Source organism: Cornus florida, unplaced genomic scaffold (genome assembly GCF_030987335.1).
Source record: "Cornus florida cultivar Cherokee Brave unplaced genomic scaffold, ASM3098733v1 CherokeeBrave_3.0.0_Hap2_Chr04, whole genome shotgun sequence".
In the NCBI taxonomy this organism is placed as follows: Eukaryota; Viridiplantae; Streptophyta; class Magnoliopsida; order Cornales; family Cornaceae; genus Cornus; species Cornus florida.
Window position 1 is genome coordinate 42,945,990 of NW_026775574.1, and position 6,641 is coordinate 42,952,630.

Sequence of the window (6,641 nt, forward strand, 5' to 3'; positions counted from 1 at the left end):
GTTATGAAGCAATGACTTAGCATTTTTCAATATTTTCATAATAAACCTTGAAAATGAAAGTCCATAGAATACAAGATACATGTCATTGGCCTCTGGCCTCATCTTATACATGTCAAATTCATTGAAAAGAGTGTACTTATGCATACTTTACATATACGGAATCAAAGAGTACAAGTTTTGATACATAAAGCTATAATGATATTTCACACTAACATTTGCATGAAATGAAAACCTGAAAGCTACAAGTCATCCACGGAGCGATGATCATCATGAACCAAGTCTTCGTACCTGAACAATACCCCCAGTAACTTCGGGGTGAGTAAAAAAGTTTACTCGTAGAGAATGAGCATGTCTGACTCAATTTCTTACAGATTTTTACATTAACTTGAAACAATTCAAAAGGGTCATGCCACCTAACGTCTATGTTAGAGTGAGACTCAATGATCATCCTAAGCTACTTGTGATATCCCCTAATCTCGAAACACGGGTTGATCAAGTCCGTGCACAAAACTAGTGGATATCAAAACAATTAAAGTATTTAAACAAGCACGGATTACAAAAAGAATTAAAAAGAATAAATGACTCGCTGAATAAACTAATAAATAATAATCAGTTTAATTCAAATAAGTCAAATAATAACTATTAATTCAATAATTCACGAAATATAAATAAAATAAAAATAAGATAATTAATCTAACCACTCAATTTAAATAAAACAAATCATTTAAAAATAAAATAAAAACAATTAATCCCAATTAAGTCAAACGATTCATTTCAAAATAAAAATAAAATTAATTAATCTCAATAAATAAATCCTTTAAAATATCGAGGTATTACATTCTTCCCCACTAACAAAAGAAATTCCGTCCTCGGAATTCACGAATCCATAAAATGAAAACTTTGATTATTTAATTTCAAATTTCCATGTTCCCTTTATCCGTGTGGAAATTAATCCATCCACATATACTCATAATTAGCAGGCACATCTCATAATTTTAAAAATATACTAAGCTAACCCATACTCTTTGCATTTATTTGCAACCTAATCTCACCAACTTATATGTGTTGGGAAAAATCCCCTATTACTGCATTTTCTTGCAGTGAAACAAATGAAAACCCTTTTACACACATGACTTGAAATATATAACATCGCTAACAATGGGCTTTTGCCTAATCGAACAAAATATGATAACCCACATAATGAGGTAATAAGCTCCTCTTTATAGCTATACCACGTTATACCCATCACAAAAAAATGCTTTAGGTAATAACCCACATCCCATTTTCGAACTCTATTTAAACAATTAAAGTATTTAAACAAGCACGGATTACAAAAAGAATTAAAAAGAATAATGACTCGCTGAAGAAACTAATAAATAATAATCAATTTAATTAAAATAAGTCAAATAATAACTATTAATTCAATAATTCACAAAATATAAATAAAATAAAAACAAGATAATTAATCTAAGCACTAAATTTAAATAAAACAAATCATTTAAAAATAAAATAAAAACAATTAATCCCAATTAAATCAAGCAATTCATTTCAAACTAAAAATAAAATTAATTAATCTCAATAAATAAATCCTTTAAAATATCGGGGTATTACACTACTCATGCGATTGAAACGAGATACACGACATATATGCATACCGGTTACAAGTGTACTAAGCGAAGATGAAAACATGCGAGGTAAGTATACAAAACACAAGTATACTAATGAGATTGGAAACACACAAGGCAAGTATACAAGACACGAGTATGCTAAGTGGAATCTAGATACAAGAAGCAAGTGCACAATTTCAAGTATACTGAATGAGGTCTAAATACACAAAGTAAGCATAATGTCTATGCAAATAAACAAGGTAGAAAATACTCCATATAACATGACAAGATCCTTATATCTCCAAGAGATATCACTTGAAATCTAAGGGTTTAGAGGTTTTGTATGTTGATATAAATCATTACATGTGGACCATGCCACCTAGAATCTGAGTCAAGTTACATGTATAGGATCATTCCTAAGTCACGATAGCAGAAAGTAACACGGAATGAGATAACTAAAAAAATTAACAAGATTGAAACAATTCAATTAACACGATAAGGTCGAGGCATGAAATCAAGGAAAATGCATAATATCTATGTAAGTAGACAAGAATGGAACATTCCGATTAACACGATAAGAGTTATATATGTATCAAGAATAAGGCATAATATCTGTGCAATTAACAAGATTGGAGCATTTCACATAACATGATAATGTTTAAATCTTCAAGGAATAGCAACTTGAAATTTAAAGAGTGAAATCAACCAATGTGGATACTCTGATATCGCCCGGATTAAAACCGTACTCTTGTGATCACTTTAGGGCTACTAACCCATGGGTACCTTCCCCTTGTGTGCACTATAGTGCATGGAGCTCTCTATCTCCCGTACTAGAGCCAAGTCCTAGCCATGTCAATTCTTGATTGATATCCCAAGTCCCAAAATTAATAAGTTGTGCAACGAAGAGTGTATCAAGATACAAGCAATGCATTAAACCACATTTCATGCACAACCATGTTTTTGGAACACACAAGTCATGCCTAAGTTCTCAACTATGATGGCATGTGAAATGTCAAGAAATTATAGATTACATTTAAATAGACTACAAAATTAGGATTTAAAACACAAAGAATCCGTTGATGTAATTATACCACTAGTATAAGATTAATAATTTAATTATTTATTTAACAACACTTGAACAATTAAATCATTTCAATGTAAGGATGCGAGTTCATTAACTACATTAATGAAGCTAAGTTGCAACAAGTCACGATACATGATAAAAAGGCAAAAGCCCCATGAAATACAAGTCTAACTCATTAGAACCCTAAGTAAAAATTAATTAACCTAATTAATTAATTTCTCTATAAATTAAAGTTGTCCAAAAATTCTCAAAATAATATATGTGAATGTCTAATCCATGATGATTGCAAATATCACATCAATATTACAAAGTGAGCAAGATATAATCATGTGGAATTTAATTACAATAAAAATAATTAAATTACTAATTTTCAATAGTTACCCAAAAATTCTTTAAAATATATATATGAATATACATTCCATGGTCATTGCATATATCAAATCAAAAGTGCAAAATGAGCAAGATATGAACATGTATAATTTAATTAATTTAAAATTAATTAAATCTCTAGATTTCAAAGGTAATTCAAATGATCTCAAATTAATATATATTATGGATTAAGTCATGGCCATGCCATATATCAAGTCAAAATTGGAAAACAAGCAAGGTACAATTAAGTAGAATTTAAATCGAATTTAAATAAATTTTTAGAACTTGAACAAAAAGAAGCATACAAGTTCTATAAGCATCAATAACATACAATACATCAAGAATATAATTTATAATACTCCCTACCTCAATTTGAGATTAAAGTCTCAAATCCGCACCAAAAGAAAAGTGTTCTGAATCCGACGATACTTCGGGGTTTTGTCGGGGACAACATGGTGAACAAGAATCCAAAGGAAGCCCCATGAAAATCACAACTTGACTTCAAATCTAAACTCAAAATTTGGCCAAAAACGGGTGCTAATAAGGGGGAAAGGTAAAGCACGTCGAGGCCTACGATAAATGTGAAGGCCGAAAACTTTTCACCAATGAAAAGTGGTTCAAAGGAAGAGAGAGAAGGTGGCAGTCATGGCAGCCATGGAATCTGGCCAAGAAAGGGGAGGAAGATGATAAAATCTGATTTTTTTTTTACTTAAGACCCCCTATTTATGGAAAAACTCAAAAAGTGCCCGGAAAGGGCCTCGCCGGGTCCGAAAAAATAAAATTTGAGCAAACGCGCTCAAAAAGTGAAACTCTGTGAACAAAAAAGATTCAAAATGAGAAAAATATTAACAACAGAAGAAACAGCGTCAAAAACCGAGTCCCGAGTAGAGAGATATGCCCCGAACAAGTTCGACAGCAACTAGGGCCAGATACCTTAAAACTGGAGAAAAATGACAAGAATAAAATTTTAAGAGTACACGACTCGATGAAATATGAAAATGAATCCCGTACGAGGATCCAGGCTCAAAATGATGTATTTTTGCAATAACTTTCGTTAATTGCATAATGGCCCCTCAAAAAAAAGGTTAACTGCACTAATGACCCAGAATGAAAATATCTCCCAAAAATATTTTCTTAAAAACCCCTAAAGTAAAATATCTTCAAAAGATATTTACAAAAAACACCCCAAGAAAAGAAAAAGATTTTGAAAAACTATGCATCCATACCCCTATGGACACCGAGAATAACTAGAGTACTTTTCTATAAAAGTAAAGATACATATTTCATGAAAACCACTTAAAATGAAGATACGTGAAGTCAAAAACTAACTCTGAGCACAAAAAGTGAGGTTGTGCAAAAAAGTGACAAGCAGGAAAAAGACGAAATAGGGAAAAGGACGAAAAGTGAATAGTGTCGAAAAAATAAAAATGTGGAAATGACTTGGTCCTTAAAGGAAGTTGTCAATCCAAACGAAAGAGTCTCAGAAATAATTCCAGAGTACCTGAGATGACACTAAGTGACGAGAAACTGAACTCAAAAAGGAAAATTAAACGGAAAAAATTTATTCAAAAAATTTTGAGAAAAAGGAAAGGGAGGAAAATGTTTGGGTCATTACAACCTATCCTCCTTAAAGGAATTTCATCCCCAAAATTAGGAACAAACCGAAATAAATAGATTATGAACCGAACAGAAGGTCAAACTAAGGGACAGCTCATAAAGCACTGAAGGACAACTCCAAAAGTCTCAAGATCAACTGAAGGAATGCGAAACCACGAACCGAGACAACACCTCATACGAATCGACACGTTAACTCAACGTCAACCACTGAGAGAATCCCAAGACAATGAAACACTGAAACATGATAAAAGAAGAGAGTAACAAGGCAGTACGAACAACGACCAGAACCCGCCCACACTTACTCGTCAGTAAGGTAACATGATAGTATAAGGCACTAGTTCATAACCTGCCCTGAACCAAGCCAACTTTGAAAAACCTATCGATACGGATGACATCAATAACGAAAATGATCATTACCAAAAGCACTACGGGAACCAGGCATCTGTGAGAGTTAGGGTTACTGATCGACGGATCGATTACAATTATAAATCAACCCATTTTGCAATAGCACAAATCATTGTAAAATAGGGCTATTGGTCGGGTAGGTCGAACCACTGGGATTGCTAGTTTAGGCAACCAAGGTCTTTGAAATCACTTTTAGTTTGATGAAGGGTGTATAAAGTTTTGATTGGTTTGTCACTTAGTTACTAGAATTGAAATGTGCTTAAAGCAATAAATGCAATGAATTTAAGAGGAATAAATCTAGAAAGAGAGATCTAGGGAAGTGAATTCACCCTCAACTATGTAAACATGCTTGTTTGTAAATAACTTGGGGAACAAACTATACATGCAACCATGATATGTCGAAATGCAAGACAACTACAATATCTTCAAGAAGTTCACACATTCAAGAATTAAGTATAATTCATCAAAGGTTGGTATAATTCATCTATCTAAACTAAGGTATAGCATGAAATATCCTTCCTAAGCTATGAACCATCAAAGTCCTCAATTTATGTGATAAGTGCACATGAAGTCAAAAGCTAAGAATAATCCATCAAAAGGGAGACCCTAAGCTATGGACTATCAAATCTTCCATACAACATGCCATTAAAACCATTTCATATTCTCATCTCCATTCTCACTAAGGAGATGTAAGCCCTATAATCATGAAAACATGCAATCTAAGACAAGATAATACATTTAACACAATCATTTATCGAATTGAAGAACATTTACAACATGCGTAAGTCTTTAGAATATGAAAAGATTACATAAACACTTTATTCCCCAAATAAAAACAAGATTATAGCATGCTTACAAAGAATGGCTTCATCACCTCCCTAGGATAGGGAGTTGGTTGCTCATGGATGCAAGAGAAGAAGGAGAAGAGATGAAAACCCACTCTATATTCGTGCTTAGAGGACACCCACAAGCCAAAAACTTAAGAACACTCCTTTCTCTCTCTAGAACCTTACAAAAAAATGAGAGATATCCCCCTTTACAACCATACATGCCTTCTATATATCACTTAAGCCTCCATTCCACTCCAAATTCATGGTCCTAAAGCCCCTAGACAACATTAGAGCAATCCCCTAAAAAAAGGGATAAGATTTGGTGAAGAAAATGAAGGCCCATGCCTGCTGGTCTGTAGAACAGTGGGCGCCCGCGGATGCATGAAGCTTCTGCCCAAATCGGCGGGCGCACGCGGGTTCTTGGCGGGCGCCCGCGGGTGTTTGTCAGCTTTGCGCACTTTTGGTAAAACAGCCATAACTCCCTGCTCTAAACTCCAAATCATGAACCGTTTTATGATTTGGAAAGCTAACTCAAAGCTCTAAGTACATCATGTCTGATGGAAGTCCATTTCTCAAGTTTGGTGGGTCAAAAATGAAGAGCAAATTGTAACTTCACTGCTGCCAGGCTGTTATGCGCACCTTTGGTAAAAATACCATAACTCTCTGCTCTGAACTCCAAATGAAGAACCGTTTGATGATTTGGAAATATAATTCAAGGCTATAAATACA